The following is a 15,855-nucleotide window of genomic DNA, read 5'->3' on the forward strand; positions in this document are numbered from 1 at the left end:
CTAGCCAGACGTGGTGGCACACACCTGTAATCCCAGCACTCGGGAGGCTGAGGCAGGAAGATCGTCGTGAGTTCAAGACCAGCCTGGGCTACAAAGTGAGTTCAAGGCCAGCCTGAACTGTGTATCAAGACCCTGTCTTAAAAAGACAAAAAAAAAAAAAAAAGGGGGCTGGAGATATAGTGGAGATACAGAGCACTCTCTGGGTTCAATCTCCAGTACCAAAAAAAGAAAAAAGTATGAACTCCTTAGTCCCTGCAATGACCCACACCATCAGACCAGACAGACTTATGTTCCACCCCCAGCCCCATCCCAACCTCTGACTCCCTACCATTGCCTGGTCCCTCCTGTCCCTCCAGCCTCGGGGCCCCGTCTGTCCTTCCAGGCCCTATCTGCACAGCTGTCCCCTCTGGTTCAGAGTATTCACCTAAGGTCACGTTGGCACGGAGGGTGCCCCTTGCTCCCAGCTGGCTGCTGTCCTTCCGATGTCCAGTTCTGCCCTCGGAGGCACCTTGCACACCACACACTACAATTTCTTCTCTTTGCTACCTGTGTCCACAGCACCAGCTCCGCACAGGCAGGGATTTTCACCTCCTTTGTTCGCTGTGGTTTCCCCCGTATCTAACACAGTTCTTGGACCACAGCAGGTAAAAAATCAATGAATAAAACATGTAACTGTGAAAAAAAAAAAAAAAAACATGTAACTGTGATGATCCACACAACCAGGGCTAGGGTCTTCATGACTTCCTCTCAAGAACAAATTTTAAAAATTAAAACTCTGCCAAGCTCCTTTCAAAAGGGGGGGAATGCTATCAATCTATACATGTGTTATCTATGGCTCGTTATTAGGACAATGATTTGAAACTTGAAAGAAAAAAAAAATTCAATTTTTTTTTCAATTGAACTGGACACACTATTCAGAAGCACACGGTATACAACACTGTTTCCAAATGGCAAAGCAAACAAAGCCCTGTTTTTATATAGCTAACCCCTGAGGGTTTATTTAATTATTGTATTTTCTTTTTTCTTTTTTTTTTTTTTTGTACCAGGAATTGAACTCAGGACCTTGTGCTTGCCAGGCAGACGCTTGTGCCGCTGAGCTACATCCCTGGCCCTAATTATTGTACTTTCATCAGGTCCAACAATTGCGAAAAAGTTGATTAGATCCCTCACCCACTCTGAATTACTTCAAATTAGAAACTAGGTGAGAAATCGTCTATGCACCAAAAAAAATAAAATAAAATAAAATGCACTGACTGCAAGTATACAACTCAGTGGTTTTTGCTATATTCACAAGGTTGTACAAACATCACTGCTCTTGAATTCCAGAACATTTTGGGCACCCCAGAAAGAACGCCTGTACCATGCAGAGTCCCTCTCTGCTTCCTGCTCATCCCCAGCTGCCGGCAAGCCAACTGTGTCTATGGATTCCTCTCCTCAAAGCCTAGCCTTTTTAACACAGGACCTAGGCGTTTCTCCTGTACTCTTACACACACTGCCTGAGCCTCATGCTGTATTAGCCCCGTACACTGTCATCCTCTTGGCATGAGATCCAGACCCACAGGAGGTTGGTGGACCAGATGGCCTCCAGTGCTATGTGCCAGCCAGGGTGTGATGGCAGAGAATGACCTCTCCTTTTAAGCTGCTGTAGGTTCATTTCAAACCACAAAACTCTTACAGAAGATCTGGGGGACTCAGGGGGGAAATCCTGAGAACCGTCTCCTTCTAGGGAGGAGACAGGGAGGAACACCACAGGCCACCCAGCTCCCTTCTGCATGGCTGTGGTGATGAACACGGTCTGTCACCGCCCAGCTGGGCAGAAGCACGGAACCTGTTGTGCAGGAGCCTGGGTGAACCCGTGCAGGGTACACTGGGTACAGGAACGCGCGTCTTCACGGCCCACGTCACTTTCCTAGGTTCTGGTGAGTATCTGAACGTGATTGGTAGTGAGCCGAGGGTCTATGTGGAAGCTCTTTATAAACTACAGCACACTGTGCAAATTCCTTCTTTATATTCTCGAATGTAGACCAGCCTCCGCCACCTGTCCCAGATCCCTTCCCCAGGCGTCGCCTGTGGAAAACCAGCCCATTTCTCTGAGCTTTCCCCCATCCAGGCGCTGCCTGTAGAGACCTAGTCCTGCTAGTTTGTCACCTTGACTGGGCAAAGGAGGATGAAAGACAAACAGCCACAGAGTCAGTTTAGCATATGGGCAGCCAGGGGGCTCTTGCCTCTAGAAGCCAGAGGAACCCCAGGTATCTGGCTCATCCTGCTTTTTTGCACTCAGACATGGGTATAAGCAGTTAAAGTAATCCAGGATGCATCCGCCTTCCACTGGCCATTAGTACACAATCAGGTAAACAATCTGATCTCAGCTGTATTAACCTGCAACACCATCATCTCTGAGTGTTGCTTTTTTCTCCTTTGTGCTTATAGAGGAAGCCAATTAGGCCCCAATTTTCTTCTGGTCTCCACATTCAGGTCTAATTTCTTCTCCTTCGAGTCACTCCTTCCTCTTTGGGGATCCCTAGACTAACTTGGACGTACAGGAGGAAAAGGTGGGTCGTCTGTCTTCTGGGAGTTCACGGCCTTCTTGAGGGCACCAGAAGGAAGTGCGTGAAGTGACAGAAAAGCTTTATGCTCCCCAGGGATGGCCTCCGAGGGGCCGCTCTCACAGGAAGGGCCGGGCACAGAGTGAGGGCGGGGAGGCAGACGTTCCACATTTGGGGGATCACATTTACCAAAGTCAGGCTGTTGTGCTCGAGCCCCACTAAAACGTGAGTGATTCTTTCTTACCTGAGAACAGAGCCTAGGCTGGAGCTGCCGCTGTGCGGTTAAATCAAGTTCCATATCCTGTGTGGCAGATCTTTCCAAGACGTCAAAAGCTCTGTTTGACTTCTTGGGAATAACACATGCTTGCACCTCTCAGCAAACCCTTCAGGATAGAAACATGCAAAGCTGAGCTGCTAGTCTTCATAGTCAAAAAGATGTTTCCTCTGACCCAGCTGTTCTCCTTCTAGGTATCGTCCCAAAAGTGAAAGACATAATATTACAGTGATCCATGCACACCCAAGTTTATAGCAGCACAACTCATAATAACTAACCCTTGGAAGCCACCTCTATGTCCACACAATGGAATATGGAATACTACTCTGCCATAAAGAAGGATAAACTTGAATCATTAGTAGGAAAATAGGTATACCCATCAGACATACACGCTTAGATATCACATCGTCTCTCTTATGGGAGAAACCCCACCTATAAATAAAGTGTAATGTAACAGACTGACAATAAAGAAAAAGGTTTTTGTAATCCAGCATGGCCAATGTATCTAAATGTATACCTGGATGTAGTATAATTGTTTCTCGTATTTTACACTTTAAAAAAATTTTTTTGGTCTGTTAGTCTGGCTGTTAATCTGTGTTTATGATAATTAATTTGATAAAGACACAAAATAAATAAATCTGATGCTGACAAAAAAGATGTGTTATATTCCTGTACCAACTCCCCACAACGAAGGTAAACATGTTTTGTAAACACCTACTAATAAAAATAAAATTTAAAAAGGTCTCTGAAGATCTTAGCTTTGCCGATTTGCATAAGGTTATTGTAAACACCCGGGAAGGACCGGCCCCTCGGTTTCTGCGTCTCCCTTCCGCAAAGGCATCACGCTGCACGGCCTGCTCTGTGTGTAAAGGAAGGAAAACTGCAGGCAAACAATGGAGGCTTTCCCGTGGCAGCTGTACACGGCACCCTGCTTAGGATGCAGTTACTCCATGGCCTTAGAAGACAAGACTGAAAGAAAGACTTGCTACATATATCCTGCCATCTATTAGCTTGGTGTGAATTTTTCTGTTTCAACATTATACAGTGTGTGTGTGTGTGTGTGTGTGTGTGTGTGTGTGAAATGCTCTAATACAACCCTGTGAGAACCACAGGTACAACTGCAGTTCTGGCAAAATAAGGGGGAAGGCAGACAATTAGATAATCTCTGAGGTTCTCTCCGGGTCCAAATTAATTCCAAACCCACTGCCTAATTAAAGTCGGAGTATTCTGGACAGCAAAAATACCTTCCTCTTGCTAAAGAGACAGAGAACTGAGGTTTGCTTTTGCGGGGGGTGGAGGTTGTTATCAACATATGTACAAAAGGAAAGATAGGCTAGGTTAGTCTGGCAGGGCCAGTTAATTATGGAGGTACAAGGGGTGTATCTCGTTACTCCCATAATTAAACTAGTCTGCCCCATGGTTCAGGTTAGAGCCAGAGTAGACCCAGAGGCCATAGCCTGACCAAGGTCAGCTTCAAGATCTTCCATAAAACTTGGGATGACCTTACAGTCTAAGAGCTGACCTTCACCTTCACCTACTAAAGTCAGGTATCTCCATGGACCCAACAAATATTTCTAAGAGTCGAGAATATAAATGGGTAGCTCTGCATTGCCTTCCAATAACTACCAGCTGTCTATCTGGCCCATCACTAGCTGTGGAATGTGATTTTTGGAGCTATAATGAGTAATTAAAAGAATAAAATCCAGGGGCTGGGGATTTAGCTCAGGGGCAAAAGCACCTGCCTGGCAAGCGCAAGGTCGTGAGTTCAGTTCCTGGTACCGGAGAAAAACCAAAATAAAAAATAAAAATTAAAAAGAATAAAATCCAAAAGGGAGGGAATTTAGCATTTTTAAAATAACCCCCCAATTCTGTACTTTCTAATTCAGACATTTAGTCCTCACCTATACATTCAAAGTGTGAATCAGCAAATCTGAGATCTTCAGAGACCTTTTTTTCATTTTAATTTTTATATATTTTTCATTTTGGGGGGGATTTCAGGAATCGAACTTAGGACCTGCACTTGCTAGGCAGGCACTTGTACCACTGAGCTGAATCCCCAACCCCTTAAAACAAGCTGATCATTCAATAATACTCAAAATAGAAAAACTATGAAGAATATCATGAAGAAATACGGTGAACATGATCCAACTGTAAGAGAAAGGCTCCTTCGTGAGTACACTAGTGACCGTTAATCACTAGTAAAAGAGATTGGTAGAATAGTAATATTAGCCACATTTCAGACATTAGCCAAATGCATACACTTTTCAGGAACCCATCTTCCACGGTAGCTCTTCATCCTGTGACCAATACAATCCAGGTGTGGATTTAGGTCACCGATGGCAAACCTTTTAGAGTTTTCAATAATAACAAACAGCATCTGTGGCATGCGTGCCATAGGTTCGCCATTCCTGGTTTAGGTATCTCACATGGGTTTCTATTCTCCAGGTGACTGCCAGCCACCTAGCTTGTAGAGGAAACAGCTTGGCAGTACTCAGTAATTTGCCATAACTCCTAAAACTTGGAACGGAAAAGGCCAGGATCCGAGGACATGCGTGGAGCCCGATTCTAAAACTCCCAGCCTATAGCAGGTGTTCGTTGCCGTCTGACACTGACTCTGCTCATCCCAACGCTCCATTCCAGTCACTACATTCCCAACTCCACCTACGTCAGCTCCCCAAAGCATCCCGTTCTCTGGGGATCTTGACGGAGTCAGACATAAGCCTCCCACCCAGGTCGGGCTCATCAGAGGCAGGATGGCTCATGCAGGATGCTAAGCCAGTTCTGCAAGATCTGAACCCGAAGCTGCTGTAGCCGTCGTCCTCCCAAGAGGGAGCCATGGAGGAGCTGAGGCAGCGTCAGCACAGCAGCCCAGGCTGAGAAACCCGCGAGACCAGAGCCCCGCGGTGTCGCCCCGCCCTGGATTTTGCAGTGATCCAAGCTACGAGGTCCCTCTTTGGAGGAGCCAGTTTGAGTTACTTGTAGCCTGAAGAGTTGTGACTGATGACAGTGTTTTTGTCCGGAATGATGCAGCTCAGAGGCTCCTAGGCAGGGGCTCCTGTGGCCAGCACAGGAGAGCTCCCCCCACCCTCGGCGCTGAATGTGAATGACTTGTGGGTGAGCAAGGTCTGGTTCACACCCGCCCACCTGCTCCCTATCGTGTTACAGCTCTGTTTGCCTGCTGGGTACAGGGAGCATTTCAGAATGAGCCACCTGCCACACCACAGTAATTAGCCCTTCCACGAGCAGTCATAGCACTTGGGGTCACTGAGTCTTTTGAGTATCTGACAAGACACAGGTCATCATATTACCACCCTCCCAGCTGTGCACATAAGTCTGCTTTTCATATTATTGTAGGGGTGTCACAGATGCCCTGCTCTGACATTGCTCTTTCCTTTTTAATCTGGCCTATGCCCACAAGACACTGTTTTCAAAGGTAAGGGCAACTGCTGGGCGTGGTGGCACAGACCTATAATCCCAGCACTGGGTAGGCTGAGGCAGGAGGATCGACATGAGTTCCAGGGCAGTCTGGGCTACACAGTGAGTTCAAGGTCAGCCTGAATTACAGAGCAAGATCCTGTTTTAGGAAGAAGGTGTCGGGGGTGGGGGGGGGTAAGGAAAGGAAAGGAAAGGAAAGGAAAGGAAAGGAAAGGAAAGGAAAGGAAAGGAGGAAGGGCAATCATTCCCTATGTAGAGGCAAAATGACCTCAGGCAATGCTTGGCAAGTGTTAATGTGCATGCAGAACTTCCAGTCATCTTGTTACAGTGTAAACTTGACTCAGTAGTCCCGGAACCAAGCCCGGATCCTGTGTTTCTAACAAGTCTCCAGGTCTGCACCCTGGAGTAAAAGTGAAGGGAATCGGGAGGGACCTTAGAATCAGAGGGCTCTGGGTGGTTCAGTTCTCATACCGGTCCCTTAGTAATCATGTACACTGCTAAGTCACCTAAGCACGGTACAGCAGCTTTAACATGCTCCTCTGCAGAGTCTAAATTATAATATCTACCTTGCAGGGCTCAATCTTAAAGATCAAATGTGATAACATCCACACATCACCAGCCAATTTTTTTTTTTTTTTTGAGACAAGGTCTCACTATGTAGCCCAGACTGGCCTCCAACCCATGGCGATCCTCCTGCCTCAGCCTCCCCAGTGCTGGGATTACAGGTGTGTGCCACCACAATGAAGAAAAGCTAGTCCTCTTCCCTTTGCTCAGGGGATCTCAACCTTAGCACTGTTATGAGCAGCAGGAGCCCCAGCCTCTACCTACTGGAGGCCAGCAGCTCTCTCTCACTTGCTATACCAAAACTGTCTCCGGACAGTTGTCCCTGTGGGTAGGACACAAAAGCAGCCCTGATCAAGAATCTTGGCTCTGCGTCCACAAGTTAACTACCTGTATCTTCTCTGAGCACCTTATCTTCCTAAACAACCCTTCCTGGTCCATTCTTAGCTCCTATTTTGTTTCAGAAATCTTCAGAATGGAACAATACATGTTACAGGAACACAATAATAATTTTAAACACTCAAGTATTTTCAATCACTTAAAAACTCCTTTCCTAGGAAGATGCAGAACATTAACCTGGTGTGGATACCTGACTTAGCTCTTTCTCTGCTTACTAATCCTACATTAGATAACACCACTGCCCCGCTTCACAGACGCAGAAACGGAAGTTCAGGCAGGATGGGCAGCACCTCCGGAAGAGCTCAGGCGGTGAGTGGAGAGCGCCAGTCCGCCTTGCTCCGCCCACAGCAAACACAACGCAGTGCTTCACCGCACAGGCAAGACCCTGGGCCACAAAGACGTGTAATCCGTGGACAGACGCTGCTCCCGTAAGCGGTACTGTAATAAATAGGTGGCAATGTAGACACAAAATTAAAGCACCATCTTCCACTATTCTCTACAAAAAGGTTTTGAAAAGATGACAGAATAAACGCCACAAAGCGCTTTATTAATAGACTTCTCATGTGTTAGGGGGGAGCCACAGATAGACAATTGCTCCTTGCAAAAAAAATCTGGGCCGGGAATATAGCTCAGTGGCACAAGGGCCTACCTGGCAAGCACAGGTCCTAAGTTCAATTCCCGGTAACAAAAAAATAAAAAATTTGCGGTCTCCCAGTTCCATGGGATCAGAGGTCATTGTTTTGTTTTGTTTTTCAAGACAGGATCTCACTATGTAGTCCAAACTGGTCTTGAACTCACAGAGATCTGCCCGCCTCCACCTCTTGGGGGCATGTGCCACCGCACCTAGCCATCAGAGTCACTGTATCTGATTCACTACCACGTCTCCAACGCTGGGGTCACAGATGGGCTCAGAGCGGGCATAAGGGAAACGGGAAATAATTGTTGAATGAAAGAATTTAATAATATTTTTAAATGAAAACATAAATACCTAACCTGAAGAGGACTTCCAGAACTTTATAAACTGTGGAAGAAATCATGAAAGACGAACAGATACAATTACATTTTAAAAAAACATTTAAAAGGCAATATTTGCCACAAAAAAATGTATCTTATCCTGAAAATATACTGACGCCCTAGTAAATACAGGTAAGCAGAAGATGCAAATAGACAAGAAAGGAAAAAAACAGGAATACATAAAAATTCAACTTTTCTAGAGTATAAAAAAATTTCAAAATAAGCAATGATTTCTTTAAAATTATGGCTATCTATATATTGGTGAAACATCTTCTCTATAGCTATGGAGTGGAAAATGGTTAATTTGTGTTGGGAGCTGCTGGAGTTGGCTGTTGGTCATGTGTCTGAGGGCAGGACAGAGCCAGAGTGCCCCAGGCAGTCAAGCTACCTCAGTATTGAAAAAGGTATCCTGCTTGGACAATTACAGTCTTAGTCTTAGTCGCTAGGCAACATTATCTCTCAGGATACTACTTTGCAAGTGTATAAGATAAACGCCGGGAGTCAGTCCTCTTGCTCATCAGGCAAGAGGTAACTCCACCTGACCCTGGCTATCACCTCTTGTCTTTATATTCTAAATCCTCTCACCGTTTTCTCCGGGGGACCACCGAGAGACCACCAACTCCCACAAATTTGGGAAAGCTATTTGGCAATATATTTCAAAATATACTAAAGCAGCCGGGCGTGGTGGCACACACTTGTAATCCCAGCACTCGAGAGGCTGAGGCAGGAGGATCTTTCCAAGTTTAAAACCAGCCTGGGCTACAAAGTGAGCTCAAAACCAGCCTGAACTGCATCGTGAGACCCTGTCTCAAAAAAAAAAAAAAAGAAAAAAGTACTAAAGCATTCACACACACACATGCACACAACAGTAAGGGCAACTGAACCTGGGGCCTTCACAGTGAACTACATCCCCACCCCTTTGAAAAAACTTTTTGAAATTTGAGACAGGGTATCATTAAACTGGTAAATTGCCCAGGTTGGGCTCAAACTTATGATCCTCCTACCTCAGCCCTCCGAAGTGGTAGAATGACAGGCATGATCCACCAAGTCCAGCTGCACCTATAATCTTTGACTCAATGATTCTACTTCCTGAGAATCATTCCCAAGGAACTAATATGAATGGTGAAAAAATAGAGAATAAAATATCATCTTCGCCAGCCTACAGAGTGGGTTATCCCTTAGACACTGGTCATTGGGAGATGCAAGTTAAAACCACACTGAGATTCCACCTCACCCCAGAAAGAATGGCTATCATCAAGAAATCAGCCAATAACAAATGCTGGTGGGGATGTAGGGGAAAAGAAACATTTTTTCCAGTGTTGGTGGGAGTGCAAACTGGTACAACCACTGCAGAAATCAGTGTGGAGATTCCTCAAAACGCTAGGATTAGAGGTCCCATTCAACCCAGCTTCCCCCCCCCCCCGTATCTTCCCAGAAGAAATAAAAACAGCATACCACAGCGATATATGTGCACCCATTTGATAGCAGCACAATTTGTCATAGCTAAATCTTGTAAACCACACAAATGGCCATCAACTGAAGAATGGATAAAAAGATGTGGTCTTGTTATACAATGGAATACTACTTGGCCATTAAGAAGGATAAACTTGAGACTTTTATAAGTAAATGGATACAATAGAGACCACACTCCTAAGTGAAATAAATCAGACTCACACGTGTAAACATTATGTGTAAACATTCTCCCTAGTGCGAGAAACTGAAAGAGTAAAGAAGGTCTAATATGTACAACAGATATTGTGACATGGGGAGAAATTTTTCAAAAGTAAAGAGGAAGTAGGATGAGAGAAAGGGGAAAGGACAGAAGGGAAAAGGAAAAAAATACAAGATAATTATACTACTAGTTTCTCTTAGTTCATTGATAAGAAAGGTTTGCGCCAATATTGCTTAGAGAATTTCTTATGCTCATATCTTGTACTCTGAGTAACAACTTAGAAGATAACAATGTACCATGTATGAACTACTGTTATTCTTCTATTACATTTTTATGAAAAAATTTTGGGGGTCCTGGGCATCAAACTCAGGACCTCATGCTTGCCAGGCAGGCACTGCACTGCTGTACTAAATCCCTGGCCCTTTTTCATGAAACTTTGGGTTTTTTCCATAAAATACAAAAAGATGTCATTTTCACTATTACGGGAAAAAAAAGGAATAAAGGAAAGCAAGCAAACTACATGGCTTTTGCTAAAGAAATGAGGAGTAACATTCTAACTACTCATAGCTGGCAGTCCGTCTATTAAAATAGAATGATGGATTTCTGCTTCCGTCACAATAGGTCAACAGGTGCGGGACTTGCCTACCATCTGCTGGAAGTTAGAAAAGTGGATGAGATCGATGAAGCGGCTGGTCGCGCACACTGGGCATGGGGTGGTCCCTGGCAGAAGGAAGCAGGAGGCACCCATGTGGTCATGCCGTCCGTCTCTGCACAGAGGCCCGGCCGGAGGCTGCTGCAGGACCTGCGTCCAGAGGGTGCGAACACACTGCGATACCTTGTTTATTAAAAGCCTTCCTGCTCGGGATGCAATCACGCAGAAGTCTGCCCCAACCACCCGAACACTGACAAAAGTCAGGCAAGCCAGAAAACGAAAATGTCCTTGAGCTGATCGGAGCGCAAACATAACCTGGATTCAAAGGAAGGAAAAGTCCCTTTGAGGAGAGAAGGCACACACTCGGGGCAGAGGAAGGAGTGACCATGAGCCGGAGCAGGAAGACGCCAATGAAAATTCTCAATTCTAATGAATTCCCCAATGAAGCGTGGGCTCCTGGGGGTCTGAGCAGCTGGCGGCTGTACCATAAGGAAGAGTTTGCACTTGAAAGCTCTTCCCCACTGGGGAGAAACAGCAGGGTGGGGAAGACAGGCTCCCTGTGGTGGTGTGGGGTGCAGGGGTGACGGGGGTGTCCGGAAGGCTGGGGCCCTGCCCCGTCCCAGACTCTTCTCTCCTCCCAAGCAAAGGCCCCCAAACAGAAGAGCAGCAGCCCTGTCAGCCTCAGCGCTCAAAGAAAACCATCTCCAGTCTTCTCCAGGACCCCGTGTTGGTGCCAAGCACAGGCAGACACAGCCTCCTGGAAGGCAGGACCCTTGTCCCCAAAGGACCACACACACACAAAGGCGCCAGGCTGCCAGAGGACGGGGGCAGAAGTGCTGAAGAGCCTTACCACAGAGCCAGAGCACCCAGGCCGATCTGAGATTGTCTTCCGGTTTCTGTCTAGATGTTCCCCCAAAGCCTCACGCAGTCATGGGGCCGATGCTAGAGCTAACGGTATGTGATTACTAAATCAGCCCCCTGATTGGTTTGGCATAGCTCTGGCTAGGATGAAGGGTGTATGTGGAGGACCACCCAGGCGATTCTCATTAAACAAGGAGCAATTGCATCCGTATTGGCTGAGCCTGATCCTATTTCCATGTACTGACATGTGCTGAGCTGGCTAGGACTTTTCCTTATCCCTTCTATTGGCTTTAAGCAATGCATAGCGGTCTAGCCAAGGTGCTGATGGTAATCTTTGGAGATGGCAGGCGTGTTTCCCCGACCCCCTGCTCATGGCACTCAAGTATTTCCCGCCACTCTCACAGTCACTCATCCTCAAGCCACTCCCTTCTTCACAAATGAATAAAATCTTGGTTCGGTCCTGGGTACAGGCCTCTGTCCCAGATAGCCATCATCATGGGTGGACCTTGGACTCCTTGGCTCCCCATAACTACAAATATGCCTTAGTGCATTCTCATCATGGGTTGCACTGGAAGTGGTAGACTGGAATTAATTCACTAGAATTCCAGTAACTTTTCATGAGATTACAAATATAAACTTCCTGGGCCATGAGGAAGATTGGGAAGGGCTCTCCGTAGGCGTGAGTGCTAGGCCTCAAGCGGTGGTACACGCCTATAATCCCAGCACTCAAGAGGCTGAGGCAAGAGGATTGCCACGTGCTTGAGGTCAGCCTGGACTGCATATGAGAGTTCAAGGCCAGCCTGCACTACATAGCAAGATCCCATCTCGAAAAAAAGGGGCAGGTGGGTGCTACACCCACACTAGGATGGGTAGCCTGCATATAATATAGGGAACAGTAAGAGTCTTATTTTTTGTTGCTTTTGCTGTCTTCCACTTCCACAGACGGCTGTCCCTCTGCAGGTGCCACCCTGCCTCGGTGCCAGCTGATTATGGACTGAAACCTCTACCAACTGTGAGCTAAATAAACCTCTCCCCCTTTAACTTTGGGTGTCGGGTATTTTGTCTCAGCAATGAGAAAAGGAACAAAGACAGACTGAGTTACAGAGACAGTAGAGAATTCTCCTAGCTGCAGAGCCCAGCCCTGAGTGACCGCGGACAGCAGGCCCCTGTGGGAAGAGCAGGAGCGCGGGAAGTGGAGCATGCAGGGCCAGAGGGAAGGTGAGAGTGACAGGGACACTGAGGAGAGCTCCCTAAGTCTCCACCCACCTGCCCAGGGTGCCAGCGCCCAGCACCAGGGCACTCGGAGGCGCCCTCACACCACAGGGCATTGAGCGCAGGCTGAAGCCTGCTCAGTTCCTGACGACGATGCCTCAGCCCCTGCTCTAACAGAGTGAGAAGAAGGAGGCAGCTTCTCCAGAGGTGAACCCCGGCTCTCTCAGCCTCAACTGGTTTTCATAAGCCTAGATTTTAATTTAAAAATCACAAGGCACATAAAAATGCGATTTAAAACAACCACATCCTTTGTCAATAGATTTACCAACAAGAGACCCACACTCAGACATGACGGAGAAATTGCACCTTTCAGATAAGCCTGAAGTAGCTAGGGTTTGTAGGGTAAAAATAATCCAATGGTAAAGATGTAGAATATCATAAATAGATGTAAAAATTCAACAAAAATGAAAACTATACTAAAGGATAAAACAGATATACTAGAAAAAAATCAAACATGAGGAATTAGTAGAAATCCATAGCACAAACAGGGAAAAGAGAGGGGAGAAGCCACCTAGTATCCAAGAGCTGTGGGAACACTTCACCCCGGCCAGCAGGAATGCGATGGGAGCAGCCGGAAGAAAACAGGGAGCTGTGAAGCAGAAGAAATATCTGAAGACCAATGGCTAGGAATATTCGAAAAATAATGAAAGACATTATACCAACAAGTCAAGTATCTCAGCTAAACTTAAGCCATACTAATACACATTTTTTTAAAAAAAGAGGAAAATAAGAAAATAAGACATAGTCACATTCCACAGGAAAACAAACATAAGAATTGCAGCAGTTTTGTGGGTTTTTCCATCAGAAACGACATGGGACGATTTTAAACTGACGCCAGCAGGCCTGGGGTGTAAGAAAGGTTCAGTGTGGGCTTCAGCGCGCGTGTGGCACAAGCAGAACTTGGACCTTTTGCGGCACCGACTGCACGTTCAGTCGCACAGTGGTTTTTACCCTTCCTCGTGGCAACTGGATCCTTGGCCTGTATCTGGAGAAATCCCCATTAGAACTCTGAGCCACCTCTCTGGAGAGAAGCTGGAAATCCCACGTCAAACTTTTCCTAGTTTCCCATGAAACCAGGGTGTGTGGGCAGCCAGGTTCCAAACTGACCTCAGTGGGCTCCAACTGCCGCTGGCATCCATGCCCCGGTGAGATCCTCTGGCCCCGAGGCAGTGACGCCGTGGGGTTCCCAGCTTGGCTACGAGTCACTGTGTCTCCCGCCTTGTTCTGTGCCTTCCACCGCTCAGCCAGAGGGAGCCAGAAGCCCCCTGGAGAGGTCCACATGCCACGTGAGAGACTGGGGTCTCCCGCCAAGCTGGCCAAGTGACCTCGCCACATCCCGTCACCCCAGCCCAGCCTCCAGGGAACTTCAGTCTCAGCCAACACCTGGGTGGCAAGCTGGTGAGCAGCTCCGAGCCAGGGCTACCCAGCAGAGTGCGCCCGGGTCCCTGATCTCAGACGGTGTGGGACAAGAGAGTCCTAAGCTGCTCAGTTTTTCTTGTTACACAGCAGTGGGGAACACGCAGGGCATGACCTCAGCCCAGGTTCATTGTTCTACATACTGTACGTCATTCCGTACCTGTAACTATCCTCACGTTGGCACGATGTGTTTTGTAAGTTTATTCCTAAATATCTTATGGGGTTTGCCTCTAACATGAATGAAAGTTTGAAAAATCTACATTGCTATGTGTTATTTTGCAAGGTGAGAGCGAGACTATTGACTTTTGTAGATTTAAGGATTTGGAATTTTTTTCTTTGGCAGGGACTGAACTCAGGGAGCACTGAGCTACATCCCAGCCCTACTGATTTATCGATTTATTTTATTTTGAGACAGGGTCTTGCTAGGCTGGCCTCCAACTTTGTAATCCTCCTGCTTATTTCCCCAGTAGCTGGGATCACAGGCATGCGCTACCGTGCCCGGACTTATATTTATTTTAAATTCAACCATTTGCCAGATTCTCCTATTCATTCTGTATACTTAGAGTCTCTTGGGTTTCTCAGATATGTAATCAGGTCACTGATAAGATAAAAGTTCAAAATAAAGGATTTTGACTTTTCTAAAATGTATACCAATTCATTTTCTTACTGTTAAGACTCTCCTAAAGAGCATGAGATGGGACTGACTACAGTGAACACATCTATCTAGCTCCTGACTCTTACTAAAACGGTATTTAAGGTCTATTGTACAGAAGGACAGTTGCTGTTATTTTTCCTTAACTGAGGTGTAATTTGTACATTGAAAAGTTCGCCCTTTTCAAGTGCAGTTTGATGAGTTGTAACCACAGCCCATCTCAAGACTAAGGGCGTTTCTAGCAGCTGGAAAGCTTCCCTGGTGCTCCTCCTTTGCAGGTGTCCTCTCACATCTTTACTTCATTTTAAATAAAACACTCACACTTATGGTGCAACTCCATCGTTACTACTGGCTCAAGTCCTGTAAGAACAGAGACCGTATCTACTGTGTACTGTCATCTTCGTGTTTCCTGGAGTCTACCTGGTCCTTGATGTTTGCTGAACGATGAGTGAAGGAACCAATCAGCCAATGCTTCTCCAAGTCTACCTCATTCCTCGATGCTCCCTGAGGCCAACAGCTTTCCTGCCTTGGTCTCCCGGTCTGTTTCCTCCCTCGCGCCCTACTACACCTATACCCTATCAAAACAGCGGTATGTGGCCCCTAACTGCATCTCTGCTTATCTGATTTTTCCTTCCAAGTTTAGCTGCAAGAGAAGGTGCTGTTTGGTTGCATTAGATATGCTGAAGAAGCAGCATAATACGGGTTATGGCGGGGCACGCCTGTAATCCCAGCACGCAGGTGCTGAGGCAGGAGGAGGATCACCTCGAGTTTGAGGCCAGCCTGGGCTACATAGTGAACTCAAGGCCAGCCTGAACTACACAGTGAGACATTGCCTAAAAAAAAAAAAAAAAAAAAAAAGAAAAAAAAAAAAAAAAAAAAAGGAAGAAAAGAAAAATACAACAACAAAATATCATTTCCAGTAGCAGCCCTGGGAACATGGTGTCAAAGACAAAAAATTAGGAAACAGGAGAATCAGATCCCAAGGTGGGGAGCTTACTAACCGTCTGGACTGTCTGTTCTGGGAAAACAGTGACAGACCAAAAGTCAGAAGAGGTGAAGAGAACACAGGGAAGGAACCGCAGGCCTAGGACCCTCATAACT

The 15,855-nt window shown here is 46.4% G+C and overlaps 1 long non-coding RNA gene across 1 annotated transcript; it reads right to left on the reverse strand.

Annotated features, from left to right (window-relative positions):
• Nucleotides 1-204: 204 nt before the first annotated feature.
• Nucleotides 205-14,487, reverse strand: LOC106149577. Its single transcript, XR_001235846.1, has 3 exons — nt 13,794-14,487; nt 2,791-2,929; nt 205-629 (listed from the first exon to the last, which is right to left on the reverse strand). It is a non-coding gene; the product is annotated as an uncharacterized LOC106149577 (long non-coding RNA).
• Between the last annotated feature and the right edge of the window lie 1,368 nt (nt 14,488-15,855).

This window comes from Chinchilla lanigera, unplaced genomic scaffold (genome assembly GCF_000276665.1).
Source record: "Chinchilla lanigera isolate Chin_1 unplaced genomic scaffold, ChiLan1.0 scaffold00004, whole genome shotgun sequence".
Lineage (NCBI taxonomy): Eukaryota > Metazoa > Chordata > Mammalia > Rodentia > Chinchillidae > Chinchilla > Chinchilla lanigera.